Here is a 10,029-nt window from a genome sequence, read left to right on the forward strand (position 1 = left end):
ACGTCAGCAAAATCATCTAGATGAGGCTGTTATAATCTGTGGTAATGCCTCTGTGAACCTGCAGAGGGCGTTTCAGAGGCTTCTCTTACGCTGAGCTGAATTGCTTTTTGGCTCTCTTCGATGCGGGGGTGTTAAAATGGGCAGGTAAATGAAGGGCCTCTTGTGCTGAGGCCTGAGATTGATCACTTGATGTCGTGGTTGCAGAATGCACCTGTGCGTTTCAGGTTGTTTTTTTTCAGTGAGAGACTGACACAAGTGATGGTTGCTTTTGAAAGGTCTGGTAGTAACAGCAGCAAAGCTGGGGCACTCATAGTGCCAGCTCTCTTGAGCAATGTAACTGAAGACTCTTCAGCCTGGAGCATTTATTTTGCTTTCCTTCCACTATGGCCTCAAGGGAATGGGTGGAAAGTTGAAACTGCATCTTGTGGTCTTTTTGAAGCTGGCAGGTTTTAGCGTACATTAGGAAGTGATAGGGAAGTTTCAGTGAGTGTGGGACTTCCTATTCTGGGTGGGAAGGTATGCTTGCAAGGGGAGGAATGAAAATTACTGTGGGTTTTACAGTGTTATTTGAACAAACTCCTCCAACTCCCACTTTAGTCAAGATGTACCTTTAAACAGCTGTGAATAGAGTGATATATGCAGCAAGTGGCTCTCCACAAAACTCAGGACACTGGGTTCACAGAAAGCTGAGAGAAAATGAGGAGACAAGTCACTGCTGTTTCTCAAAGGATCAACAAGGAATCACTGCTGGTGTCTCTTTTGGTAGCTAATACTGGCATTGCTGAGATGAGCCTCTTAATATAATGCTCTCTGTGTGTAAAAGTCATCAATGAGAGATGGGTGCAGAACTGTGATTTAAGTAGTTTATTCCACTAATACATGGAAGATAATGCCCCCAAAGTCAGATTTAAAGGTTTGAGTCTGTGCTTAAGCAAAGTGGTCATCTGGAGCCCTGTCAGGAGTTAAAATATACATTAAAGCTGAATAATGATCTCAAGATTTCTTTGTGGGTTTTTTCTCAGTGTTATGAAACTAAATATGCTTTTTTGCTTCTCCTTAAAATAGTGTTGCAAATAGTCCAGATGAAAAGGTTCACCTTGTTCAGATCTGGGGATATCTTAAATAGCTGGGGCTTTGAGCCAAAATTGAAGTTTTGATGCAAGACATATTTCAGAGTTAGATTCCAATGAATCACATCATGGTGTTGAGGAAATGTCCAGAATCTCAGTAAAATCAAATAAAGGGAGGGAGATACTTAGAATTTTAATAACTGCCATGAACAAATCCATCTCCCTGCCTGGCTACTAAAGAAGATACTGAATCTGGACATGTGGTTATTAAAATAGAAGAGATAAGAGAAATGCAGAAGATTATAGAAAACAGACATATATACATGAAATACATTAGAAAAAAGGGGAAGTGATGTCAGCTAAATAACATCAAGAAGCCGGGAAGGGAGTTGTAAAGCTCAATATTTCTCATGTATTTGCATATATATTTGTTGGTTAGACTTCTTTTGTTAGGGTTTTGATAGGAAAAGCTACCACAAGCTTAATGGTGAAGTAAAGCGTAGAGTGGTAGATGGCAGTTCAGTCTGAAAGGATTGGTTTGAGAAGTGGCTTACAAGGCGTTCTGGCTTCTTAGAGTGTGAAAAGTGGAAGCCGGATATAACAGGAATAAAATCTCTTACAAGCCTCTTTCTGACACTTGGTTTGGTGGGGAAAGGGAAGAATATAATCTCTTACTAGTTTACAAGTGGGTTTGGTTAATTTCAGTTCATGTTTCCTTCTTATGGACAGGGAGAGTACTTCCTGGAACAGTAAATGGGACTTAATATGACCTAAGGTGTAATGCTAACAATTTGTTCCTCAAAAGAGTAGCTGTTCCCTTCTTTGGGACATACTATCAGGTGTACAGATGGAGTTCACCTTTCCTTTGCTTCCACGTCAGCGTGCTCCAGGGTGATGCTTGTGATTCAGTGCATATGACACATGCAGCCATGTAACTCCTCTGCAACCCTGTTCCCATTGCAGTGACGTGCCTGCCTCGGGCAGTGACAAAAAGATGCCATGGACTGTGGTAGTGTCCTGAAATGAGTATATACAGCCCTCTGATGAGGAGACAGTTCTGGAATGTGAACTTCGTCCTTTAATCCAGACAGTGAAAGTCTGACTCTTCCCTCTGTCTTATCCCATCTCAGCTGTCTTTTTGTGGGAAAATCTTGACATTTGGTACATGGGCATTATGAATATGTGAGTACAGGGAAACAAATGTGGGATTTGTCATGTCTTGTGCAGGTTGCCCAGAAGAGTCATTTAACGGCCACAAAAAACATGTCAGAGATTTCCAAAGGCTGTTTATGGCCATTTGCTGTTAATGCTAATGAGAAGTGAGCATCCAAATCACTTGGATGGGTTTTGGAAAGTCTCAGCTAGATACATGTCTTCCTGGAGGAAATTACATTTGACAGGAGGCTTCTGATGCGGAGAGAACAGGGGCATTGGAGGCACTATTTGAATCCATCGTATTTTGGTTCAGAAATCTGCCAAATGTGCGATAGATACAGATGCTGATATCTACACCTCTATTCTGCTGTCAGCTAATAGAATATCCTTTATTTTTCTGCTTACTGTATATGCTGTTAAATTAGATAGAGGTATTTGCAAGGTGAATGACAAGTGTAATTGGCTATAAATGCTCCATTTAGAGAGATTGTAAACTATGTTTAAGTTACACCCAAGTGCACCTGTACTTGAGATGCAAAGTCATTCAGCTCCCACAGCACCTTCATTACAACCATACTTCATCCTCCCACACAAATAGAATCTGAGGAAAATGATTTCTCCCCAAATGTGCATCTGCTGCAAATTATACCAGCATCATTAGCCATGCAGGTATAGCGAACACAAATCTCATGCTACATGTTGGCGCTGATTGAAAGATGATACCTACTTTTGGAAAACAAAGGAAAGCTGAAAGGAGATCTCTTGACAGATGCTTGTTTGTTTGTTTCAAAGCCTTTCCCAGATTCCTTTGTCATTCCTGCATGCTTGGAGGAGGGTTTTTTTTTCCCAAAATTTTAATGGAAAATTTTAGTTTTAAATCCTTGAGACTGAGATTGAAGCCATGGTGGAAAGGTGTTGCAGTTGATCTGCTTAGGGAATCAGTGTTGCTAAAACCTGGAGATCATTTAGATTGCATTCTTTGAGACATCTCCAGTTGAGTTTAGAAAACCAGGAATGTTTTTAAGAAAGGCTGGAAAAGTTCAAACTTCTTTTTTATTTTTTCATTTGAAAAGTCTTTAAGGCTGCTGGTAAAAAGGCTGGTTTTGAATGCAAACAACTTTTTATTAAAACACTTCTGAATAGTTCTCCTGCAAAGTAACACTTGTGACCAGAAAGAGAATGGTGCAATTTAATCGGTGCCTCCCTTTCATTGTCCCCATCAGAGCTGCGCTGGTTGTGTTAAAAGCATACGTGTACTCATTATCTTAAAAGCCAGGAATCTTGCAGGTTTCCCATTCCCAATTTCTCTTCTCCGTTTCTTCATTATACTAAGTGGCAGTTGTGTACGAGTAGAGAACAGGTTTGGCCAAGGCAGTTTTAACTTCTCTTTGCATCTCAGGTAATCTGTGTTCTCTGCTTTAATACAAAGTAGTCTCAAGGCTGCTGTGCACTTTCCTGTGCTCTTTCAAGCCACATCTGTCAAGTCTGTAGTTGACAGCCGGTCTGTATGGGTGTTGTACATTCAAAGCCAAGTCAGTTAAATGAAAGAAACTCCTAAACAAATTCAGTATAGATTGTGCCCTGCTGCCAGCAATGTGGGACTGAAGTACGCCTGACTGCAGATCTAATCTCACTCTGACACCTGAGTAGCAATAATGAGTTGCTTCATTTTGTCCTGCCCAAGGAGGCTGTGGGATATCTTCAGCTATATGAAGTATTAGCACTCTTCAGGCTTTCTTTAGGTCTTCTGAAACAAGACCATGTTTCAGAAGGCAAATGGAAATTCAGGTACAAAGTGACAAAGGCCAGCTCTTGGCTTCTGCTGTTCAGCAAGTGTAGGAGTTGTTATCTCTGGGCTTTAATAGGGCCTCAGGATGCCTCCTGCTAAGGAGGCATAGACAGACCTCTGCTTGGAGGGAAATTCTGGTGTTTAATGTTAGAAGGAACTTTCTTACTTTAATGCTAAACTGCTTTATTTCTCTTTGAATCTTCCCTAAAGTAGTATGTGGTGTTACACATTGCTGTGCTGAGGGCTGGATGTGTATTTAGTGACTTGTATCAGTCCCCAAAGCTGCAGTCCAAACCTTAATCCAACCTTCGTCTTGATCACCATGCCACATCTCTTGAAAGCATTTATGATCAGGGGACTGCAATTCTTAAAGGCAGTTCCACACTGGAGCTGACTTTCAGTAGGGAGTCAGGATGTTAAAAAAAGTATTAAACTGATCCTCATTAGAAACTGGAGACATAAAAGTCTCCTGAGCCAGACTGTGACTACCACTGCAGAGCTGTTTATGCAGCTGTTTATGGGGAGAATAGTCCTCTAGGGATGGGCTGTTTGCTGCTGCTTCTGCTGCATAGATTCTGCACCCAGATGTCAGTGCTGGAACTTGGGGTTTGGGGTTCCTGCCCGAACAGTGGGAATTGTAATGATTGCCAAAAGCCTCATTTTCCCTCTGGAGAGGGGATGTGTTGTCACAGTACCTCTGCCTCACTTACAGAACCCTGGGGCATGGGAAATGGGATAAAAACAAAGGCAGAGCAAATGGAAAACCTCTGAACTATCTGCAAATGCTGCTTCTGGGGCTATTTGTTTGTGTGTATCTGCAGAGCATGTTGGGGAATGTGGGTTTATTGCTGCCTGGGATATCTTATCCCTCCCCGTTCAATGAAACACAACTCTTCTTTCTTTCTGAAGGGCTTTGCAAATGACTTAAGATGAGCTGAGGAGCTTTCATTTAGCTTCTATGTCTCTCCTGCCAAATAACTCCACATTCTCTTTTTTGCTGTCTGAGCCACAGGTCCTTCTCTGCAGGGCTGGGGCCTGGAAAATCAGGGACAGGCTTGGCCTGTCCCTCTGTCTCATCCTGTCCCTTCCTGGCTCCCACTTTTGCCCCCTTCATTCCCTGAAATCTAGAATCTCATTGAAATAAACAGAGTGAAAACACCTGCACACTGAAGCAAATACATTTAAAACAACATTAAAAAAACCTATTTAAATAAATAAATAAAAAATAAATATATATATTTATTATTTATAAATATATATTTATAAAAATAAATAAAAATAAATAAATAAAATAAATAAATAAATAAACCTAAATAAATAAATAAAAAATCTCTATTTATCATCTGCTGTTGGTATTGTGGAGAAAGCGAGTAGGCTTGCCATTCCACCATTATCTTTACACACAAGGTCACATTAACTGTCTGAGCAGATGCCCCCAGTTTTGAAAGCACCCACCTGCTGCAGATGAAACCCAATTAACTGGCCTCACACTGTTACAAAAACCCCAGGCAGCAGCTCTGCTAGTTCTTTGCCTGGGGAGAGATGTGTGGGCTGCATTCAGGCTCGGAGCTAGGAGTTTTACTCCCTCTTCTGTCTTTCTAAAGAGTCCTTCCCCTTATGATAGGAGATGCTGTGCTTTATAACACTAGTTGAGAAAGATGCCTGTCTGATCTGTGAATTTTCCTTAAAGCAGGTGTAATTGCTTTATCTAGATCAGTATCTTTTTCTCCTTAATTTCCAGACTATTTTTAGACTGGTCTGTGATATGACAGGACCCGTTAAATTCTCTGTGTAGATTGGCCTGTAGAGTCTAAAAGGATGTGGTATAGGATTTGCTGTGTGTGGGGGCTGACAGCTATTCTTAAGGTGTTTAGATCTAATCCATACTAGTGAAATAGCTTCTTACCAAACAGAACACCATTTCTTAACTGCTTTCTGTCTGCTTCTGAAAACCTATGTATTAAATTACTGAGACAATAGTTTCTAAAAGGCATTCTCCTAACCTTAGTTTCCTCACTAAATTGAATGAATCTAGTGAAGTGTCTCTTAGAAACAAATCTTTTTCAAACCTGCACTCTATTCTTCTTAACCTCTCTGCCCTAAACAGTTTCTGGGACAAGATGAATACCAGCCCGTGAAGATCATCACTACATATATTCTACTTAAGCATTTGCTTGGCTGATAGCCTGGAATAAGTCACTTTTGAGGGTTAAACAACTTCTGGGTCTATAGATGGAACCTCATTATGCAGTGTATGAGCAGAGTTATTACTGGAAATGAGTCGTTCAGGTATGGTTGCTGAGTTCACTGTGTAGAAAGTACAGGCACTGAGGTTAGCCTGGTGCTGCAATCTGAAACAGGGGGCTTAACCTTTCTCCCATGGGAACCTTCCACACTTTGCCCTGCTTTTGCTGATTTAGGGTTCTGCCATTTTGCTGCTAGAAAATATAGGAGAATTTCCACTCCCTGTAAGGATTATGTCCTTTGAGAGATTTTGAGTAGCTAATCTTTGTTTAAGCCTGGGCTAATGCCACTGCAGACCAAGTCATTGGCAAAACCTTGAAATCAGAGGCTTCCAATTTGAATCTCAGATGTGCCTGAAAGGGAGAATGCCTAAACACAGGAGGTGAATGATTCTGCCTTTGTACTAGAGTGGGATAACCAGGGTGACTGTTGCTCTGGAAGTGTGTTACTTAAAGTGGTCTCCACCTGCCAGCGTACTCTCTCATTACTCAGTACAAATGAGCCAGGTTGGGAACACCTCTTTTAGGAGTGCTCTGAGCTGAAACTTTGGCTTCTTCTTCAAAGCCAAACCCTGCTATGATGTGTCAACAAAGACTTACTTGAAAAGGTTTGGGAATAACAGGACCAGGAAAATGATCCACAGGCAGTTACTTTTGTCATAATCTTTTCTTTTTTTTTTCCTAATAGAAAGTTACCTTCTAAAGGCAGAAAAAAGGGGAGTTCCCCTAGATTTATCCTCAGGTGGGATTGGAAGAGACATCTGGATTGTTGGTTTGGACTTGCACAGCAAGAGGGAATTGCTTTGTGATGTTCAGAGAACCACCAAACTACTAAAGGCTCCAAACTTTCATGCTGCAGCCTTAAATGTGTGTGTCCTAGAAAAATCACTAAACCAAGTAACTGCTTTTTGGACCCGTCTGAAGTGCTTAGGCGTGCAGGGTGAATTTTGAAATCCCACTGAAATGCATCAAGTCATTTTAGATTAAGAGTTTAACTCACCTGTACTGCATGCTTAGACTCAGATGGGATGAATAATGACTGACTTGGATCACTTTTCCCGCACGATAAATGACACTTAGAAGTATCTGGTTGAAATTCAGAGTGGAATAGGATACCCAGCTTTGTGTGTAGCTTTTTAACTGAGCTTTGGTTTCCTCTGACTCTGTGCATTTCCATGTGAGCTGTGTAACTCTTCCTGAATTAATGTGAGTAGATCTTCAAAGTGGTGGGGTTGCTGTATCCTACCTTTCTGTCAAATACCCGCATCCTTAGAGGGATCCTGCGTTCTAGTTAATATGATGGGACATTCCTCCTATGCATGCAGAATCAGCACTAAAAATTCATTGACCAAATGCTTCCAAACAATGCCAGGTTCTCTTAGGATTGGCAGCACCAAGCAGTATGTTACTACATGCTCAGGGCTTTCCTCATAAACATGCTTCACTGTCTCTGTGATGGAAATGGAAGGTTAATTCAGTGATGGCTTGCTTGCTTTCTGCATGTAAATAGTGATCTGGAGGGTGCTGAGAGGATGCTCTAAAGGGTGTGTGTAATGGCAGAGATCTGTTCTTTATAAATGCCCCCTCAGTGACTCTCCAGCAGATAGAGTGGCTGCCAGCACTGTTGTGTGCACTAAAATTGTCAAGGCTTTCTGTTTTCCAGCCTTCCAAGTGGGGTCACACTGTAAGTCTGACTTAGCCTGCCCTTGCTTCAGCACAAAAGTCTTTCTGATAAAGATGTCCTTAACTCTTTCAGGACACCCTACAGAGGTTGCTTGCTGCTTTCTCACTTGCCCCTGGAGTTACTGCATAACTTAAATCATTAACTTGTCCTTGCAAACAGTTCTCCCATTTCATTTTAATACTTCAAAGAATTACTGGACCTCATAATATTGATCTATTCACTTCCTACCCTTTTATAGCTGCCTGTATAATTTCTGATCCTTAAATCTGACAACTGTGTCCCCAAGATGACTGTTCTTAATGTTTAAATGATTGCCACCTTCCATCAGAAAAATCTAGCATTAAAACAGGAAATACAGTACAAAAGCAATAAAATAGTATGTCTGTGGATTAATTTCTGACTCCCTTTAACTATAAAATCAATGTGTGGAATCTAACTCGAGGTTTAGCTAAAGGTAGATCAAAGTTCTTTAAGAGCTAACAAGAAATCACCTGGAAATAGTGCAAACTGCAAGTAAAAGTGTCCAAATTTTGTACATTTCATGTATATGAAACTGCACAGAAAGAATTATTTCAGAGTTTGTGTTTTTATGTAGATATCAAAGACACAGAAGGTTATGAGAACGTTAGACAGGGCAGTGAATGCTCTCGGTCATTCAGTGGTGCCGTTTCCCCTCTGTTGAGCAATACAATGCTTTATTTTTGCCGTTGAGCAGGTTTGTGATGCTGTGCTGAAGCACTGTGTCTAATTTTGGGGTATAACTTTTTATAAATGCAAAAAGTATTTCCCTCCTGCTCTCCTTCCTGCTCTGCCACCACCAAAGCAGCTCCTAATGCAATTTTAATTTATAGCTCAACCTTTTTCTCAAGCTCTGGGACAAAGATTCCCTAAAGTGCTTTAGAACAGAGGTCAGACTGATTTTTAAACCAGCTGTGAGAAGCCTCTGATGTGTAATGTAAACCCCAAGCTATCCAGCTCTGCAGTCTAACCAAGCTTGGAAGCTGCTGAGCTGGTAGGTGGGTAACTGTGCGTAGAGCAGCTGTGTGGATCACATCTCATCCTCACAGGGCAGGCAGATGCTGTGGGAGGCCGAGTTTCCAGTTTTCTCTCTATTATTGTATGGTCCTTTTCCTTCAGAGCCATCCCTCATCCCCCAGAGACATCCCTTCTTAAAACAGGAGGTGTCTTAACCAATGCCATCTGCAACCATGAGAATTGCTTCACTGCTACTGTCACACTGCACATCAAACTATTACAGCCCTTCGCTCTGGATCTGTGAAGAGATGCAGCCTTGTCCAACAGTCTTCCCAGAGTTTCTGGCTTTTGACTTGACATATTTGTCCATTCCTTTGTTAGCACACATAGCAGAGGAGCCCTAATCCAGCTTTGTTTGCTCTGGCTTCCTAGTACAAATGTCAGGTGTCTTTGAGCCTTCTATCTTTTATGGCTAAAACAGGCATGAAAATCAAATAGAGCAGGTTTCAAATCTGGGCAGCTTCCCGAGTATGAGTGTCTAAATTTCTGTGCTGTGAAGCAGATGCTGTTTAACAGTCTCCTTGCTTATCTTATGATCAATCTCCAGATAGTGAAGTGATAAATACGTGCCAATCCTACATCTATCGTCTAAGCTACAGTTGGATTGTTTGCTGCATGTGCAGATGGAGTGTGTTAGGTGCCTGCATTTAGTTGGGACCATGCTATGTTACATAGCTGATGGTTATATTAAATGCAAATTAATGAGATTTGAACTTTCTTCTCCTTCCTCTTTCCAAGATGCATGACCTCCACGTACTCCCATTTTTCTCTCTGTTTTCACCCCATGCCACCAGAGGTGAACCACCTATGCAGACAGATGTCTTGAGGACAGAAAAGTGAGGTACTAGAATTCCAGGTTTTAAATATGTTTGAGCTCAATGTCTGTGGAGTCACCTAGTGAGTGGTTTTTCTTCAGAGTAAGATGAACCTGATAGTCTAAAATCTGTTGGGGTAGGAAGCCCTGTTGCAGCATAAACAGTGTCAAGCTTTTCTGGAGGAGGACTAGATGGGAATTTCTGTAAGAAAAAGGAAGAATGAGTTTTAGAGGTTTTC

Source organism: Melopsittacus undulatus, chromosome 13, assembly GCF_012275295.1.
Source record: "Melopsittacus undulatus isolate bMelUnd1 chromosome 13, bMelUnd1.mat.Z, whole genome shotgun sequence".
NCBI lineage: Eukaryota > Metazoa > Chordata > Aves > Psittaciformes > Psittaculidae > Melopsittacus > Melopsittacus undulatus.